At 40.4% G+C, this 20784-nt stretch overlaps 1 protein-coding gene across 11 annotated transcripts in view; it reads left to right on the forward strand.

Annotated features, from left to right (window-relative positions):
• Positions 1-20784, forward strand: part of VWA3B (von Willebrand factor A domain containing 3B) — a 246473-nt gene that overhangs the window by 66198 nt on the left and 159491 nt on the right. The window contains exon 1 of one of the 11 annotated variants that reach the window (XR_012379862.1): positions 16353-16458. The exons of the other annotated variants lie outside the window; for them this stretch is intronic. The gene's annotated coding sequence lies outside the window, so the exon portion shown is untranslated. Of the gene's footprint in view, positions 1-16352; positions 16459-20784 lie in introns of those variants that run through there. 11 annotated transcript variants of the gene reach the window in all.

Below are 20784 nucleotides of genomic sequence, written 5' to 3' on the forward strand. Positions count from 1 at the left end.
TTTCTTTCTTTCTTTCTTTCTTTCTTTCTTTCTTTCTTTCTTTCTCTCTCTCTCTCTCTCTCTTTCTTCCTTTCTCTCTCTCTTTTCTTTCTTCCTTTCTCTCTCTTTCTTTCCTTCTTTCTTTCTCTCTTTCTTTTCTTTTTGCCTGATTGGTCTGGCTAAGATTTCTAATAGTTTGTTGAATAGAAGTGGTAAGAGCAGGAGTTCTTGTCTTCTTCCTGATCTTGGTGGGAAAGCTTTCAACTTTTCATGATTGTGTTTGATGCTAGCTGTGGGTTTGTTGTATATGTCCTTTAATTTTAAGGTATGTTCCTGATATATCCAATTTGTTGAGAGTTCATTTCATGGCCATTTTTCATAAAAGGATTTTGAGTTTTGTCAAATGCTTTTTCTGCATCTATTGAGAGGATATATAAGTTTTTATCCTTTGTTCTATTAATGTGGTGTATCACATTGATTTGCATGTGTTGAACCATCCTTGCATCCCAGGGAAAAATCTTATTTGCTCATGGTGTATGATCTTCTTAATGTGCTGTTGAATTTGGTTTGGTAGTATTTGTTGAGAATTTTTGCATTTGTAATCATCAGAGATATTGACTTGTAGTTTTCTTTTCTTGTAGTGTCCTTATATGGCTTTGGTATTAGGTTAATGCTGGCCTTGTAAAATGAATTTTGGTGTGTTCCCTTCTCTTCAACTTTTTTGGAAGTGTTTAAGAAGGGTTGGTATTAATTCTTTAATGTTTGGTAAAATTCACCAGTGAAACCATCTGGTCCTGGGCTTTTCTGGATTGAGATTTTTGATTACTGATTCTAGTCTTCTTACTTATTATTGGTCTCTTTTTGGATTTTTTATTTCTTCATGATTCTGATTCGGTAGGTTGTATGTTTCTAGGAATTTATCCATTATCCAGTTTGTTGGTGTTCATATTAATCTCTTATAATCCTTTGTATTTCTGTTGTGTAACTTTTCTTTGTTTTGATTTTATTTATTGATACTCTCTTTTTATCTTAGTTTAGCTAAAGGTTTGTCAATTTTGTTTATCATTTCAAAAAACCTGCTCTTCATTTTGTTGATCTTTTTTATTGTTTTCATGGTCTCCATTTCATTTAGTTTTGCTCTGATCTTTATTACTTTTGCTAAATTTGGGCTTAGTTCTTCTTTTTCTAGTTACTTGAGGTGTAAATTTAGGTTGTTCATTTGTGATTTTTTTTATGTAGGTGTTATTGCTATCAACTTCTCTCTTAGACTAGCTTTTGCTACACTCCATAGATTTTGATATGTATTTCCACTTTCATTTCTTTCAAGATATATATATATATTTTTTGGTGTCCCTTTGACTTCTTCTTTGACCCTTTGGTTGTTCAGGAGTGTGTTGTTTAATTTCCACACATTTGTTAATTTTCTAGTTTTCTCCCATTAGTAAGTTAGTGAGTCCTTACGTATCAATACTTATGTTAGATCTATTTGGTCCAAGATATAGGTCAAGTCCAGTGTTTACTTATTGATGTTCTGTCTGGGTGATCTGTCCGTTGCTGAATGTGGGGTATTGAAGTCCCGTTATTGCATTGTTGTCTGTTTCTTCCTTCAATTCTGTTAATAATATTTGCTTTAAATATTTAGGCACTCCAGTTGGGTGCATACATGTTTACAATTGTGATATCCTTTCAATGAATCAATTCCTTTATCATTATATAATGACCTTCTTTGTCTCTTGTGACCAATTTTGATTAAAAGTCTATTTTATCTGATAGAAGTCTAGCCACTCCTGCTCTCTTTTGGTTACCATTTGCATAGAATGTCTTTTCCCATCCCTTCACTTTCAACCTATGTATGTCCTTAAAGCTAAAGTGAGTATAGACAGCATGTTGTTAGATTTTGTGTTTTTTTTAAATAAAAAAAAATCTATTCAGCCACTTTGTGTCTTTTGATTGAATAATTAGTCCTTTTATGTTTAGCATAATTATTGGTAGGTGAGGACTTACTATTGCTGTTGTTTTCTGTTTTTAAATGTCCTTTGTTCCTCTCTTACTGTCTCCCTCTGTGATTATTTGATTATTGACTTGATTATTTGATTTGATTATTATAAAGTGGTCCTTTATCTTTGTCTTTTGTGTAACTACTGTGTTTTTTTTTTTTTGTGGTTACCATGAGGTTTACATAAAACATTTTGTATATCCCACAGTCTATTTTAAGCTGATAAAAAATTGCCTTCAATTGCATACAAAAACTCTACAATTTTACTTCTCCTCACCCCACATTTTATGCTATTGATGTCATACTTTACATCGTTTTATATTGTGCATCTATGACAAATTACTGTAGTTGTAGTTATTTTTAATATTTAACTTTTATACTAGAGATAGAAATCATTTATATACCACCATTACACTGTTAGGGTATTATGAATTTAGTTAAATATTTACCTTTACCAGTGAGTTTCATACTTTTATATGTTTTTGTATTGGTACTTTGTGTCCTTTCATTTCAACTTGAAGAACAACCTTTAGCATTTCTGCAAGGCCGGTCCAGTGGTGATGAATTTCCTTAGCTTTTGTTTGTCTAGGAATGTCTTTATCGCTCCATAATTTCTGAAGGACAGTTTTCCTGGATATAGTATGCTTGGTTGGTGGTTTTTTCCTTCAGCACTTTGCATATATTATCCCACTTCCTCCTGGACTGCAAGGTTTCTGCAGAGAAATCTGCTAATAGCTTTATGGGGTTCCCTTGTATGTGATGAGTCATTTTTCTCTTGTGGTTTTCAAAATTCCCTCCTTGTCTTTGAATGTTCTACATTTTTATTATAACATGCCTCAGAGTAATTTTCTTTGGGTTGATCTTGCCTGGGGTTCTTTGAGCTTCGTGTACCTGATTGTCTATGTCTCTCCCTAGATTTGGGAAGTTTTCAGCTATTATTTTTTAAAATCATTTTTCTTTCCCTTTCTCTTTTCCTTCTGGGCCTCCCATGATGTGAATGTTTATTTGCTTGATGGTGTCCCGTAATTCACATAGACTTTCTTCACTCTTTCTTACTCTTTTTTTCTTTTTGTTCCTCTAGCTGGTTAATATTAAATGATCTGTCTTTGAGTTTGATGATTCTTCTGCATGATCAAGTCTGTTGTTGAAGCTCTCTTGAATTTTCAGTTCTATTATTGTTCCTGTTTGGGGAATTCTGTTTTGGCTCTTTTTTATGGGTTCTGTTTCTTTATTAAACTTTTCATTTTGTTCATGCATTATTTTCCTGATTTCATTTGGTTGTCTATGTCCTATACATTTCATTGAATTTCTTTAAGATGACTATTTTGAATTCTTTGTCAGATAATTCATAGATCTCCATTTCCTTGGGGTTGGTTATTGGAATATTATTAGTTTCCTTTGGTGGTGTGATTCTTCATGATCCATGTAGCCTTGCAATGGTATCTATATTCACAGAAGCAGACACCTCTTCCAGTCATTATAGACTGACTGGTTTCCAAAGGTACAAACCTCTGTCTATTCCCTGGACGGATGGAATTACCTCCAGAATCATAATCATGCTGGGCTAGAGCTAGTTATGAGATTGTTGCTGGGGCTACAGTGGGTTCCACAATTAGCAGGTGGATATGGATCCTGTCTGGTCCCTGGGTGAATGGAACTGTCTCCAGTACCTTGTTTAGTAGGGTGGCTCTGGGACAAGGATCCTCTTCAGGATCCACAATTGGGTCTTTGGACAATGCATCTATTACTAGGTGCATGGCAGGTGTGGCTCCCACCAGGTCTCTGGGAGGGTGGCTGCCTCATCACTGGATGAGTCCCCGGATGGGCAGGACTAGCCCTAGCTCATGGTAGAGGAGCTAGAGCCAAGTATAGGGCCCTTTCAGGATCTTCTGTGGTGAAGATGGGAGTGTCTTCTGCTGGTTTTCTGGGCTGGCAGGTCTACCAGGCCTGCAGCTGTGATGTGGTTGGAACCAGATACAGGGCCCTTCAGGATCTCGGGCACAACTGGGAGTATCTCCTGCTGGGTCCCTGTGTCAGCATGACTACAGTTGGGACGGCCTGGAGCCTAGTATAGGGCTCTTTCAGACTAGAGTATCTCCTGCTGGGTCTCTAGACACTTAGGACTGCTGGCCTACTGGCTACAAAGGGTGTGGAGCTGAGTATAGAGACCTTTCTGGATCTCAGAGGGTCCAGACACAAGTGTCTCCTGCCTGGTTCCTGTGTCAGCAGACCTTCTTGCAGACTGCCACTGGAAGAGGACAGGGGCCTAGTACAGGAGATGGCCCTTTCAGGATCCCTGGGGGTACAGACTGGAGTGTCTCCTGCACAGTCCTTGTGCCAGCAAGACTATGTACCATGGCTGGGATGGGCTGGAGCCCAGTTATAGGGCTTTTTTTAGAATCTACTGACTGAGTTTGGTGGGTTTACCTCCAGGGGCTTCTGGACCATAGACAATAGGGACTGGAGCCAGTTCACGGGCTCCTTCAGGGTCCACAGTCAGGACCAAGGTCTGTATGTCTATTACCTAATATTCTGCATGACTCCTGGGTCCCTTGGCATATGCATATGGTGCTGATGACAGGACCAGAGCAAATGGGGCTGTAGCTGAGTCCTCAGGGGTACAGAACTGTTTCTGTTTCTGTATCCAGGACCATGGTCAGCAAGTCAGCAACATTGGTGCTGGCCTGCCTTCTCAAAATGGCTCTTCTCAGTCTTGGACTATGCCAGGGTTTCACAATCTCCTACCTGGAACCCAAATCTCCCATGTAGGTACTTTTGTCTGTGGATTGATGTGTAATTGTTGGTGGGGATATGACTGAGGGACATCTTACTCAGCTATTTTGTTCTAAAGTCCATTAAGTCCTAGGATATATCTCAATGTTGACTGCTCTAGTTGATATTCCCGGGTATGCAGTATGCCCTTTACCTATGGAGATTTAAGATTTCTATTTCAGGCAAGTTTCCTCAAATTATATCTTTGAATATCTGTCTGTTCCATTGTTTTATTTATTATTTTAAAATATGAATTATTTTCAAATTTAAGGAAAACTTAGACATTGCTTCGTGGTATGTGACAGGTACTATTCCAGCCTTTTATCAAATTTTAAGTCACTTAATCTTTATAACAACTCTATGGAGTATGTACTATTATCCTCATCATTTTAGTGATGAAGAAACGAAGACAAAGTGGTTAAGAAGCTTCTCCAAATTCATATAGCAGACAGAACCAAGATTCAGACTCAGTTTATTCTCTTAACCTTTGCACCATGCTGGTTTTCTTCTTCAAGGGCTCATTTATGTGTAAAATAAGAAAGAGTTCCATTGTCTATCATATCTATCATTTTCCCTCTAATATTTTATTTTTAAATTTTATTTAATCCCTCTGATATTTTAAAAATACTTTATTTCTGTTTGTGTTCACCTTCTCTGGTTTCTTACAGTGAGTTCCATAGTATATTTTCTTCATTGAATTTCTACCAATTTCATCTGTGATTTGTTTGCTTCTTTCCTGAGTTTTCATATTTCATCTCTTCCTGTTTCTTGCCATCTTACTCTTAAGTTGTTGTATTTCTGTTTTGTTTTCTTCCTTCACAGAAATGATGGATTCATATATATTTTTTAATTCATGGTGAAATGTTGATCATAATTTTCATGTGTTCCTTGATAACATTTTTAGAGAACATTACTCATCTCTTGATAGTTTTGCTGCTTTTTTTTCTCACAGTATCCTTGTTTGGATGCTGTGTGCTAGCTTCCTTTTTATTATTCACCACTGAAGGGAGATAAGATAGGTATCTGTAGGCAGGTGTTAAGGGAGGTAGTGTAGGGAGAGGTCTGTGCTTCATACGTCAAAGGCTGGCTTCTCTGCTGCCCAGAGAGAGAGAGGTTCCTACAAATAAGTTTGTTCTGGGTGACGATTTGTGAAGGCTTACCTCTTTTGCCTTTCTAAACCAAATAGGCAGACTTTTGCAACTAGCCCTTGTCATTGAGGTTCCAGTAGCCATCGTTGCTCGTCCTTCACTTTGGCTGGGCCCCGCACTTTCTAATACCTGCCCCAGCTCTCTGGACCATTCTAGGTGCACTTTCTCTGTGCTTTATTCTGCACGGCTTCTGCCCATCTCAGCTGCTCTGGATGTTATTTTTATCTCCTAATTTGGCAGAAGAAGGCATATGTGTTTTCTTTTTTTAAAAAATATTTTATTTATTTGACAGAGAGAGCACAAGCAGGGGGAGTGGCAGGCAGAGGGAGAGGGAGAAGCAGGCTCCCCGCTGAGCAGGGAGCCTGATGCAGGGCTTGATCCCAGGACCCTGGGATCATGCCCTGAGCTGAAGGCAGACGCTGAACCAACAGGGATCCCTATGTTTTCTTTTTTAGTTCTCATTCCCCCCCCCACCCTCCCACAATAATTTCTAGGAAAAAGAAAAGTTATTGAGTTATATAGTTGTGTTTATCCTGGAAGTAAAGACTGAGTCTGGAACATTCAAAGATGTATTAAAGTGAATTAAACCAATGTGAAACCTGAAGTCTTCATCTTTTGTGTGGGGTGGATGGTATTTTTCACTTTTCATTGTCACCCATCTGTGTGTCATACATTATGTTGCCACTCACTGTATTTACATAAAATTAATGAAGTAGCATTTGAACACTTAGCCCATCTATTATCTAGTTCTCAAATTCCAAAATATCTTTGAATAGGTTGGCATAAAATTCTGGTGTTTTAAAGAGAATGTAATTTTTAAATCTTAAAAAATAACTTTTTTGGTCTTTTTTTCTTCCACTGTTTCTTAGAAACCATGATATATCACTTGTAATTATTGGATGAGAGTGATGAAGTGTACTAACCTGCTTAATGTTTAACTCTTGTCACTTTAAAGGATTTTTTCCCTAAAGTGATTAAAGCTGGTATGTGTGTGTGTTGTTAGGTACATTATATACATTACCTCATTTAATCCTCACAACAATTATGTGAAGTGAGTGGTATTATTATTCCAATTTTTCAGAAGAGAAACAGCCTTGAGTTTTTTTTTTTTTTTTTTGAGGGTTACATGACTGGTAAGAGGCAGAGCAGGAGGTCTGAGCCTAGGCTGTCATAAGCACTCTGCTGTCCTGCCCTGTGCAAACATAGTGTGAACAATTTGGAAAATACAGAGAAGAAAGGAAAAGAAACATTGTTGCCACCCAAAGAATTTCACTGTTGAATATACTGGTGTATTTCCTTGCAGTCCTCTTAATTGTATACTTACAGATCGCATGGAGCCCTGGGTGTTATATGCAAACAATGAATCATGGAACACTACATCAAAAACTAATGATGTGATGTATGGTGATTAACATAACATAATAAAAAAACTAAAAAAAGAAAACTAGTGAAAGAAAAAAATGTATACTTAAAAAAAATTAAAGCATCACTATTATGTACCACTTTGAATATTGCATTTTTCCTTAATATTATAGCAAATATTTTTCTATGTTCTTAAAAATCTTCTGTAAGTGATATTAAAAGATACATAGTACAGTTGACCCTTGAATAGCACAAGGGTTAGGAGCACCAACCCCCTGAGCAGTGAAAAATCCACATGTAACTTTTGACTCCCCTGAAACTTAACTACTAATAGCCTACTGTTGACCAGAGACCTTAGTGGTAACAAAAACAATTGATTCACACGTTTATGTTTACATTATATATGTATTATATACTGTGTTCTTGTATAAAGTAAGCTAGAATAAAGAAAATGTTTTAAGAAAATCATAAGGAAGAGAAAATACATTTACAGTATTGTACTGTACCAAAAAAGTCTGTGTATAAGTGGACCCACATTGTTCAAGCCCATGTTGTTCACGGGTCATTTGTACCTCATTAAAGTGGTACACTATAATTCTGTAAATCACTTCTTGTTGGACATTTGGGTAAGTTTGAATTTTTTTGCTATTAGAGATAATACAACATTTTTGCTGTGGTGGTTTCCTCCTGTATTTTAGACTCCTTTGGGGAATAGATTTTCAGGAATGAGAATACTGGATCAACATGTCTGAACATTTTGGGTTAATCTTTCACATGGTCTTGCTTTCTAAAAACTGTTTTAAAATGATATAACTCACATCAGCAGTGTATGTGGAATCCCCATTTCACAGAACCTGAATTAGCATAAAAATAGTTACCTCGTTTCTATCTGAATTTCTTTGATGAAGAAATTAATGTCATTAGTAGTGAATAGTAGTAGTGGAACTGGACATTTTTGTATTTAACTTCTTTTATGAATTGCCTGCTTGTCTTTTGCCCATTTATTTGCTGGGGTCTTGTGTTTCTTATCACTTCCTGTGAACTCTTTGTATATTGATGACATTAACTCATCAGTATTATTACTTATTGATAATTTATCCTACTTATATCCTTTTCATTTTGGCAATCATTTATATGCACCCTTAAAATTTACATAGCAAGTCCAGTCAGTAAATCGTATAGCTCCTTTGTGATTCCATCTTTTTTCCATTTGGTCCTGTTTGGTCTGAGTTGAAAATGAAAACAAAGATCTTTTTGTTCCCTCTAGATTTGTTTTTGAGGTGTGGTGTAATGTAAGGATGTAAACGGGTTTTTCCTAAATAGCTAACAGCTGAATTCATCTCGTTCATTCATGAACCTTTACCTTTCTTCACTGATGTATGTGGCTTCCTTTGTAATGTATCGTATTCCCAGGTGTAGGCTTGCTCCTGGCCCATCTACCCTGCTTCATTGCCCTTTCCTATTCTAGTCTTCCCTTTCTGGTGATGACTTTTTTTTTTTTTAAGATTTTATTTATTTATTTGAGAGAGAGAGAATGAGAGATAGAGAGCATGAGAGGGAAGAGGGTCAGAGGGAGAAGCAGACTCCCCGCTGAGCAGGGAGCCCGATGTGGGACTCGATCCCAGGACTCCGGGACCACGACCCGAGCCGAAGGCAGTTGCACAACAATCTGAGCCACCCAGGCACCCCTGGTGATGACCTTTTGACATTAATTTGTTTTTCGTTCTGCCCTGTATATTTGTTGTAGATGTGAAAAACGGATTTGCTATTACCCAAATAAATCTTCATTTCCTGTGTTGCTGGACTGAATCTTCTGAGGGGAGAGCGCATGGGTACTTGGCTTCTGTACTGTCTTATTCAGTGGAACACTTGTTTTCTCACAATATCCATGGACATTTTAAGGTTTTTATTTTTTGCTCCCAATATATTTTTCTTCCTTCCTTTCTCTTTTTTCTTGTCTCCACTCCTCCCCCTACACTGTTTATTAGTACAGTTTTGAGGAGGTCCAGTGGTACGATTTGAAAGCAAAACAAAAGACTGAGCTGTATCAGTGGTTTGCTTACTACAGCTTGTCAGTGTATTAAAGCCTTAAAAAAATTTGGAACAATAATGTGGCATTTTTACCCATTATCAGGTAGAGATGTAAAAGGCCGTAATTATTCTCTAAAGTTTCCAAAGCCATTTAGAGTGCTCCGACTTTATAAACTAATAGAGACTGGATAAACTAGATACATTGCTACAATGTATCTGATTTCCTTTAATTTTGACATTTGATACTTGTTGGCAAGTAGATATTTGTAGGAATCTGCCTTTCTCATAATGGGTTTGATAAATAAATTGTAATCATATCTGCAAATTAATTATGCATAAATTAAATTATGCAGCTTTTAGGCTTTGTATTTTGGGGTAATTCCTTACATCAGTCTTTTCCCTTAAGAAAGTAAAAACTAGGGCGCCTGGGTGGCTCAGTTGGTTAAGCGACTGCCTTCGGCTCAGGTCATGATCCTGGGGTCCCGGGATCGAGTCCCACATCGGGCTCCCTGCTCAGTGGGGAGTCTGCTTCTCCCTCTGACCCTCTTCCCTCTCATGCTCTCTATCTCTCATTCTCTCTCTCAAATAAATAAATAACATCTTAAAAAAAAAGTTTAAAGAAGAAACTGCAAACTTTTTTAAAAAAAGGAAAGTAAAAACTAGTTGTAGGCTGAGAGCACTTTTGTCTTGTTTCTTGCTTCATTGCAAAGACAGCAATTGATATATCATGTATAGTCCTTTACTGTGCTTGCTTTGGGTTCTTATATGTACGTTAATTCCTTGGAGGAATTTCCCTCCACACTGAAATTTTTCCTGTTTATTTTTCTAGGACTGTTCTTTTCAGGTGATGGAAAGCTTCTCCATTGTTTTGACAGAGGCTGCTTAGGATGGTACATTAAATATCACATGGTATTTTAAGTTGTTCTTACCTTACCTCCCAAGAGTTTAAGGCCCATCGTCTTTGACTGTCAAGAGGACAGGAAGGGGACTAGGGTTCATGGCACCGACTACGTCAGCCCCCCTGAGCACTTGTGCAGATGGTGGTGGCTGCTCACCTCAGGGATCAAGAGGAGATTGCCTCTAACCCTGATTCTGTGGCCAGGTGCTGTCTAAGATCTTTCTCCTGATTTGTTTTATGGGAGAATTTTTATGGAAGGAGGCCTATGCTTTTGTTCCCATTGCCCTCTGGGATCCTCCGGTTGCCTGCACTGTGTCTGGTTTTCCCATTAGCCACATTTCCGCATGAAAAATTTCCCCACATTAGCCACATTTCCCCACATTCCCGCATGAAAATTCAGCTCCCTTATTCCCTTCTACTACCCATCTCTCACACTCTTCATTAGGTATGACTTTTAATGCTACTGACCCTCTGGAGGTTGAGAAAAGACTAACACACATCCTCCCTGGCTTTTCCCTTCTGTCTCCCCTTTTGCCTTCTGAAGCCCCTCACCATTTCTTTTCAGTCCTAATGATGTGTATCTTGTAGTTGGGGTTTTTTGAGCTTCTTGGACCTGCTGGTTTATAGTTTCCATCAAATTTAGAAAAATTTCAGTCATTATTTCTTGATCACAGGTCTCTAGGTCAACTGCAGTTCAGTTAATCTAGGATGGACTTGTCCTTTTTAACTAGCACTATCCAGGATATATTCTTATTGTAGTGAATAGCATGAGCACAAGAGTCAAGCCAAACCATGCAGCCATGTTTAAGGACCCTGCTCCTGTCCTGTCCACTAACATTCCATTGGCCAAAGCCAATTACATAATGAAGTCCAATGTCAATGGGATGGAGAGGGAAGTAAATTTTTGCTGAACAGTAACAGAAGCTATCACAATCTTTTGTTGTTGTGTGGTTCATTCTTGGCTCTGGAAAACAGTGTCTGCTGGGAAGTGAATCAACTTTGGAATCATACCTGGATTCAAACCCTAGTTTTGCCACTAACTACTTGTGTAACCTTAGCAAGTTACTTAACCTTTCTAAACTATGTTCCCTCAATTGTAAAAACGGTAATAATAGCATTTACCTCATGGCTTTTGGGAAAATTAAAACATGTAAGACATATGGAAATGTTTAGTACAAAATTGGCATTCAATTAGCGTTAGTTTCCTTTTGGGATTCCAGGTGGGCTTTTATTGCAGACATTGGTTCTAGAAAGTAAAACAGTCTGACAAGATACAAAAGCCTCTGTCATAAAGAATATTTTTAGAATAGTCATGATACAAAGCAGTTTATTTTCATTCACAATGATGAATGAGAATTGGAATTTGGATCCAGGAAGTGAATACTGTACTATTCAACTATGTCCTGATAGGAGGAAGGTCCATTTTCAAGGTTGTTACTAGGGGTTGGCCTCCTTCAGGAGCACCCATTCTTCTATTAGAAGTAGGAAGTAGGATTATACTGTGGGGCCTTTTCTGGGCATGACTTTCTCCTACTTCCCTGTTGTCAGACTGGGCTCAGGGAGGAGCTTGAATGGTGCAAGAATAGTTATAAATTGGATGTGGTAGTTTTCAGTTCTCAGAAGCTTTCATGTAGATTGTTCTAGATGGGGTCTGGGTTATTGCTCTTTGGGGAAGGTGCTGGTGCTTTCCAAACTGTATCTTTAAAGGGTACAGTCCTAATTCTGTGAGAAGCTGGTTATGCCTTAGGTTGTAAAAGCCCTGTGGGCCTAAAGTGAGGGGTCTATTTGGTGGTTTGAGGACTCCCTTTTAGGAGGAAAAAGGGCTTCTGATCTCTTGGGTTTGGAGCAGACCTCATCTTTTGTATTGGTTCTCTCTTCTGGTTTTACCCTTGAAAAATTTAACTAAACCAAAACTATAAATATGGAATAGGAAGATCATGTTAGGGTAAAAATGTCCACTTAAGGGCCTGGCATCAGCCTAAGAAAGGAAAGAATTTTGGCATTTGATGTAGCTATGCTGGGATCTAGACTGATTGGTGATGTGAACAGTGGACTTATTTTAGATGGCCTATGATGTCAGGCTCTTCAGAATTGGAAATTTGAGGCACTCCTGTGGTAGGATAAGCATCCTGGCTGACAGCCATGGTCAGAGCTCTGAGCTCCCACTTCAAGCCAGAGGAGGAGGTGGAGGAGGAGGAAGAAGAAGAGGAGGAAAAGGAGGAGAAAGAGGAAGGGGGGAGGCAAACTGCAGACACTTGGGCACAGTTGTAACTTCAACATAGTTCCATACACACAACCAAAAGAGCTACCTGCTTAGGACCATCTCATGGTTCCAGGAGGTCCGGGTTGGGCAGCATAACATCTTTCACTTACACCTGCACCCATATCAGGCATCACTAATGGATTCATCATTGTCCTTCCCACTCAGCAGTACTGCCCTGGGCCCTCCACATTGCTTGCTGGCCAGCCCCTAATTGAGCAGAACTACAAACGGGGTTCACTGCACTTACCACATATTGGCTCTTGTCTCCAAGAGAAAGACTTTTCAAAGAATAAATAAAAAGGAGTCTCAGGTGATAGGAAAGGGTACTGTTTTTCTGAGAGTGTTTTTGTTTGGGTACAGCATTCCTGGCAAAATGGTGTCAGAAAAGCTGCTCAGATCAGCTAGTTTTATTATGAAGTCCAAAAATGGTGTAGCTGTAAAAATTTGGCTGATTCTACCTTTGGAAACTGTACTTTTTGTGTGTTGGTGAAGATAAATGAATGAACTAAAACTAAATATCATGAAACCGAATTTTATTTACTTTAAGATATGTTCAGGCTGTTAGGCTTGGAGAGAAAAAAAATAACCAAGTTATGTTCTTGGAAGGCACTTCCGATCTTTAATTAGATATTTAAAGTTTACTGGCCCATCACTCAGGCTTGGCATTGCCTCTGTTTCTAATCTCTGATTTAATTTAGAAGCACTGATTGTAACTTACTGACAGCAGGAGGCTCTCTCAGAGGTCTTCCCTCTAGAACTTGGTTTAATGCAGTGGATGGAGCCGGAGCAGCTGCACTTCCAAAATTGTTGCCACATTGTAGTTTTCAAGGCTGAGAGACTTTAATTATCTCTGGAGTCCTGCTCCTTCCAATAATAGTTTGCCTTGAATTTCTGTGAGACAGGGCTCTGGTTAGTTAACATCCCTTTGTTCAACAGCTTCTGTGTGTCTTCAGAGGCTCACTAGGGCTGAGGAGGAGATTCTGAAGGCATAAAAGACAAGGTTCCTATTTCGGGAACCTCAAACTCTTAGAATATCAATTATGCTTCTGCTTGATGATTTAAAAGTTGTTCCTTCCCATCATAACTCCAGGAGCCCAGTTTAGGATTTAAGAATTTCCCACCTCCACCTTCTTCTTCCCTACACCTGGGTATGTGTGAAGGTCTACTTCTCCTAACCAGAGAGCAAAACACTTTCAGGGCAGGGAACCACCGTATTCCTTCCTCCATTCTGTGTTTGTATCCTGGGTTCCTTGTTATTCCTGTAGTATAGCCTGTCACCAGGATGCCTCCACTGCTCACTATAGTCCTTTCTTGGTATGGGGGCAGTGGTGGGCTCAGCCCAGTTCTTAGGTCACCAACACAATCAATCTTTTAGAATCCCACTGAAATAATTGAGTGGGTCCAGACATCTTGCATCACCTAACAAAATATATGGCATAGAGAAATCCCACAAGAATCTCTTAAAAATTAAATTGAATTACTAAATAAAAGAACTGGTGTCAATTTCTGATTACCTTTGGATAAACGTGCCCTGATTTGAGGGCACATTTGCTTTTGAAAATCAGGTACTCTGCTGAGCTCTGGGGATCCAGTGATGAAAAAGGAAGTCCCTCTCCTCGGGAAGTTTATGCTCGGGAACAGCCTATTTGGAAGTGTCTGCCAGCTGTCAGGGATGTACCAGGGAGAGTGGTTATAAAAACAGATCAACATAGTTCTGTCTTCAAGGAAATCACAGTTGGATAAGGGAGACAAACATGCAGATAGCACAAGTCCAACACTTGAGAGCTCTCAGAGCTACTAACCCCACGAGGCTGTGCCGTGGGTGACTGCCAATCCCAGCGCAGGCACATACTGGCTAAGCCGGCAGGGGTGTGTTGCTGCTCATCAGAATCTCACAGTAGGCCCTGGCCTTGGAGATCAGCTCACCAACCATCATCACCTACACATCAGAATTACAGACTGGGTGCTTTCCCTCCCAGGAAGAGATGAGTCTATAAGCCCCTTGAAGGAAACTAAAAACAACCAACACCCTAACAGATGAGATTTGCTTACATAGATCTTGTGTTGTGATCATTTACGAGGGCACACAAGGACAGTGTTCCACTGTGGAAAGAGAATGGGCAGCTTTGGAGACAGACCTGAGTCGAATCCTGACTGCACTACTTATTAGTTGTGTGGCCTTGGGTAAGTTTCTTAATTTCTCTGAACCACACTTCGCTCATCTGTAAAATGGGGGTGATGATCCCTACTTATGTGATCGTTGTGAGAGTAAATGAGGCAGTATGTTTAAGTGCCCAGCACAGTGGCTGCCACATAGTAGGCACGTAGTAAATTTTAGTTTTCCCTCTTTCTCCTCCTTGATGCATCAGCCGGAAGCAGGCATTATAAAAGACATCTAATCTAAAATAAATGGCACTATTAGAAATAGTGGAATGTAATGAACCATATCAGTGAGAATGGCCTGGAATGGGTATCTAGAAGATGGTATGTCAGGGATTCTCCAGCACTTTTAAGGGGAAAAAGAGCTTTGACTTCTTTGGGGAGAGCACTTCTTTAGGGCAGGAATAGGGACATCAGGGTATTAGAATATTGTTCCCAGAAATGATTCAACTTTTTTTCTCCAAGAATATTTTGTATAGAAATAATTTGTTTACATGCCTGTCTCACCTATTAGACTAAAGCTTTGCAAAATTTTGTTGCAAAAGAATCACTGGGATTCTTTCAGGAGTACAGTTTCCTCGAGTCTCCCTCCCATCCCCCCCACTCAGAATGAGTCTGGGGTATGGCCTAGGAGTTTGTACTTTGATAAGCACATTGGGGGGTTCTGACACATGTTCTGAGGACCACACTTTGGGAAGACCACCCTGGAGTGAGAGCCCCTTAAAAGCTTGGACTGTTTCCTGTTCATTCTGTATTTCCAGTGCTCAGATGTAATAGATATTGAATGAGTTTGGTCGAATAAATGATTGAATGATTCTCTAAGAAGATGTCCTATTGAGAAGAGGATATTTTAAAATAATTGACTTCCTGGGTCCTAGGTCAGTGTCTTGTGAGTTTGAAGAAAATAATTAGCCTGCTAAAACTTGGGAGAGAGACCCAGTCTCTGGTAGCCCACATGACCCATTTCACAAAAATGGACTTTTGGTTGAGGACAGAAGGCTGAGCAGATGCTAGTGTGGGGTTGCTCCCTCAAGCAGTAACCCTAGCCTTACTGTTTCTCTTTTGATTCAGGGTTGGTTGATAGAAATCAGGGAGCAGCTCTGTGACTGTCTTGCGTTCATTTCGTGCACTGTAGATCCCTTAGAACCAAAAAGAAGTTCAGGCCTTTTTATGATGGAAAAGCTGAGAAACAACAATTTTAACAAATTTTCTCTAAAGGAAAGTTCCCCTGAATTTACCATTTCATTAAAACACCTCTTGATTTGGTGCCTTTTAAAGGGTATTGCCTAGTCTAAATAGAATAGATTTATTCAGCCAAACTTTATCTGTGGGCATTTAGACATTGTTTCTTTATATATTGCTTCTCTATCCCTGTGCCCGGGTCTTTATCACCGGCTTGTCTGGTAGGACCCAGAGCCTGGGGTCATCCTTCTTGCTGAGTTTGGTGGAGAATAATGATGACTTATATTCAAAGTTTTCTAGGTGAAATGTTGGATGATTAGACTGCATTACATTTGCACTTTACATTGTTCCACTTAGAAGAGAGAGGCCCCAGGAGATAGGCTCACACCCACTTATTAAAAGTTGCCCACACTTGGTATTTGAAACTACTTTTAAGACGTCATGGCCCTCATGAAACATGTATATTCATTGCTCCAGGAAAATGCTAGACGTTTATCCAGATAGTGAAATGACTCTATTTTTAAACTAATCAGTGATTAATTTCCACAGGGCGACTGAGTGCAGCTGCCCACGCACCTCGGTGGTTGGGGCAGTGGGGCCAGATCAAGCCAGAAGGTGTTCAGTGACCTCTCAACACCAAAGCAGCTTAATATATAATTTAACACAAGTAAGCGGGGATTTTCCATTGCAACAGAAACTACTGATTTCACCACTTGCAGTACCTTTATGGATGTCATTGTCCCCTTGCACCAGACCCTTATTATAATTTCAGATCTCTGGGGATTTTTGTTCCCTCATAGTTTAGTTTAAAAAACACATTGTATTGCTTTCTGTAAATAGAAGCATGTGCTGCTTTTTCCTGAAAATACTGCCTTTTGATAGCTCTGTTCAGTTCTTTTAGATCCTCACAGCTGAATAGGAGTTTAGGGCTCCAGCAGACAGCAGTCTCTACCCATCTGGGTCAGTTCTGCACCCAGGAGTCCTGGGCAGTGGGGAAGGGCCACAGACAGATGAGCCTGTGCTGGGACTAGGGAGGGGTCTGGGACTCAGGGTTGCTGATGGTGCTTTTAGTTTCTGGCTTGCCCTCTCCCTGTGCTACATTAGGTTGTCCTGGGACCAGTGTCACCCCTAGCTGCTTTTTGAATTGCCTTTCCCCTCCTGCCCTTGGGATGCTAGTGTTTCAGATACGTGGGGGGAGCCTTGTGTCGCTGTGGCAGGAGGATCTAAAAGGAAGGGACTTACTGCTCTTGAGGGCACGTCACTGTTAAGGTCTGGAATACCTAGGGCACAGTCATATTATGCTCAAGTGACGTGAGTCTGTTATATACCACTCAGAAGAGTTTCTTGCAATATTGGGACCTGTCAATCCTGAAGCGGGGCAATTCCCCAAGGAAAGAATGTATTTGGTTCTGGTTGTTTCTTTGTAATAAGGACAATAAAAACAAGGAAGGACAAGTATTCTTGCTGAAAACACTGGATCTTGTGCTAAGTGCCATGGAGGATACAAAGAAAGAAAAGACATTGTCCCTACGTTCAAGACGTTTACAATCTAGTGAGCAAAATCAGCCTGTGCGAACATAAGCAGTAATCCAAGCCTGCGCGCTCACACCATAGGAGAGTTTTAGACCACAGCTCTTGATAGCACAATGACCGGGGACACACTGCTGAGTGATGAGCTCTGTTGTAAGCAGCTGCATACTAAAAATAAAGCATCATGTTTGTGAAGGATTGACTTAAATTAGACTGGATTCAAGGTCATGCAAATACTAGTTCACCATCACTGGCTGATGCTTCTTTGTCCTCCTTGGAATTGGAGGTTGGGGTGACAGGCAGCCAGGAATTGCATATACTGTCAGCCTATCTAATGGGGGAGAGGGGGGCCTGAGAGTGTATCCTGGAAGCAAAAGGACTGAGAACGGTGATTGTGGCTAATGCCTTCCATGGGCTAGAGAGGGAGCTGGAGGCCGATCACTGTTTGCTGGGATGGCTGGGCCAACCTTGATGGTGGAGGCTGGACAGTGCCTTGAATGAAGGGTGGGATGAGTGCAGTGGAGAGCTCTGAGTTTCCTGATGGTGAAGATAGTGGCATACAGGGGCCCTAGAGGGCTGGGGACAATGCCCTGACCGGGTGGCATGGCATTTGATAATGTTATAGGGCCTTGAACCCTGGACTCGATTGCAACGAGTCCAGGGAGCAGGGCCCTCAGCACTGGCAGTGCCCATCTACCAAATAGTAAGTGCTTGACAAATATTTGCCAAATGAATAATTAATGAATTGGACTCTGACAACTGGACTTTATCCTGTAGGTGAGACATGGAAGATTTGACAGGGAGGTGGTGTTCCCCTGACATATCAAAACATACCTGTGCTGGGGCTCATTTCATTTGTTAAACCAGCCAGTTTGAGAAATCAATACCGGGTGCTAATGAAAAACAGCAGCTTAATGTGACATCTCTCCCAGATGGTGTCAGAATTCTGTGAGCCTTCAAATTGCTACCTCATGGCACATGGGAGATATCAGGGCTTGGTGCAGGAGGGAGACGTTTGGGTTGGAAGATTTTGTAGTTTGGATGTCTCTTTGAGGAACCATATCCTGCTTCTGTGCACAGCAGATATTGGCTGGCTTGTACCTTGGTGATCAAAATCCGCGTGGCTTCCTCATGGTTTTGTCTCCTCTCTGGTTTAGCCTATGGCATCTCAAATTCACAGAGCTCTCTGAATACTGGGATTTCCTGTGCCTTGTCCTCCATCCTCTTGGTCTTCAGTAGGACTGTCTCCCTGGGCTGCAACTGCTTGATACCCCAGCTAAGTCCCTTAGAAGTGACCCTGATAAAAATGGCAGCCCTTCCTCACTGCCTGTGGAATAACGAAATAAAACCTCTACATCCTAAGTTATGCTTTTTATTGCTCTGCAGTTTTTCTTGTTTTGTTTTTAAAGCAAACCTGGTTAAATGGACAGTTTTGAGTTTGTTTGTTTGTTTGTTTTCCTGATCACCAGCATAGGACTCTGTAGCTTCCTAATTATAATGACTAAACCGGTGTATTGATAATCTAGTTACTACCTGCACAGGGAGCATGCTGTCACTTACTGCCCCTTAAATACACTGTCCTGTTTCTGGATCATCAAGAGCAACTCAGTTTTCTTGAATTTTTCCTTTGTTGCTGACCTGTGGTTCACTGCCTGTCAAGATACTATTGACAAGTCTGGGGAAAATGGAAATTGACAAGCCTTGACTCATTCAAAACTTTTAAAGTGAGGATTCTGCTGCTTAACACCTCTATGCTACAGTAAGCAGCTGGAAGTCAGTTTTGCTTTTGTAGCAGTCAGAAAGTCTTGTGGGCTTAAGGTTTGCATTTGGCAGCAGGTTGCGATATTTTTGGAGTTCCAGCACGGAACTGGGTACACATCACGTTTCACTCCTTGGGCTATTGATGGCTGTAGAGCCACGGTGGTCCTCCATCTTTGTCAGGGCTTGTCACTTGCTTCTTTATGAATACAGCTTTTAATACTCTTACCCCACCTGACCAACTTTGGGAGGGCCAGATCCCTGGCATCCCCTTACTTCCGCCCTGCCCTTCTTGACTACATTTGAATGTCAGAAACATCAACTATGGTCTGCCTTGATCTCTCCTGGTGGCTTAAGGTTAGTCCTTTCACCCTGGATAGATGAGTCTCCTTGGGCAGCCCCTAGGCTGATGGTGGTCTCTCACTCTCTGTGGACATAGGATCTTAGGCATCTGTGGACTATTATGTAGACGGGCTTGGTAAAGAGGATATCAGTAGCAGTTCGGGGAGGGGGCTGCAGGGACCCTCTATAACCATCCATTCCTTCTCTAGGGCAACCATGCAGGGTGGCAGAGTTGGTAGAATCAGACCAACTTGGGTTTGACTCCCTGCTCTGACACTCATTGATGGTGTGACCCTTGGATGACTCATTCTGCCTCCATTTCTATACAGCTGTAGAATGAGGACAAGAGTAGAATTTGCCTGCAGAGCTGTGGTAAAGAGAAAGAGACAATGTTTAGAAAGGCCCAAGTTCAATGCCATGCACAAAGCAGGTACCCTCAAAGGTATTTATCATTAGAGAGTTTGGACTTTTTTTAAGCTTATTTTAATGATAATGTCGTCAGTGTTCTCTGAGCTGACTGTATATAGTCTGTGAAATTGAGTTAGATTTTTTTTAAGCTTTTTATTGGAATGGTGCTTTTAAAATTAGAGACGATATCTGCTAAATTCTTGTTACTAGAACCATATTAGAAGCAACCCCAGAGCAACGACTCTCTGGTAGCCCCTGTGATGTCTTGAGTAGTACCAGGCCAGTGGCTGGGCCCGTGGATGCCACTGAAAATGGGAGGTTCTCTTGTGTCCTCTTGGATTCACCACTGGCTCCGTGTGCACAGCATGCTCTAATAGAGAGGTGTGTGGAGATAATGGTAGGTTTACATACAGTTTTAAGAAATAATAGAGATACCCAGGTGCTCTTTACCCAGTTTCCCCTATGGTAGTATCTTGCAAAACTATAGGACATTACCACAACCATCACACTGATATTGATGTTGTCAAAATACCACCAGAGGAACCCTTATGTTGCACTTCTGTGGTCGTACCCATTTCCCTCCTGCTCCAACACCCTCCTTAATCTCTGGAAACTACTAATCTCTTAGGGCCTGGACCTCTTACCCATAGGATAAAATTTTATTGATTGACTGATTATGAGAATGAGATTAATATCTATATTAAGAAGCCATATCATTTTGAAAAAAATATCATACAGCCAAACCTAACCCTTAATTGAGAGAACAGAGATCCAGAAAACGAGGCCAAAGAATCATTTCTTACATTAGGGGAAGATAAGGACTGTGAAGGTGGTTTTCAGAGAAGTGGGAAATCTCATTTAATCAAGAAAGATTAGGAATTATTACTTTCATATACCACTGAATTTCTGTTCCCCACCCTGGCTTTTGTTAGGTGCTTTTGAATAATTTTATTCT

Source organism: Callorhinus ursinus, unplaced genomic scaffold (assembly GCF_003265705.2).
Source record: "Callorhinus ursinus isolate GAN/ISIS: 27379988/994484 unplaced genomic scaffold, GSC_fseal_2.0 scaffold10, whole genome shotgun sequence".
NCBI lineage: Eukaryota > Metazoa > Chordata > Mammalia > Carnivora > Otariidae > Callorhinus > Callorhinus ursinus.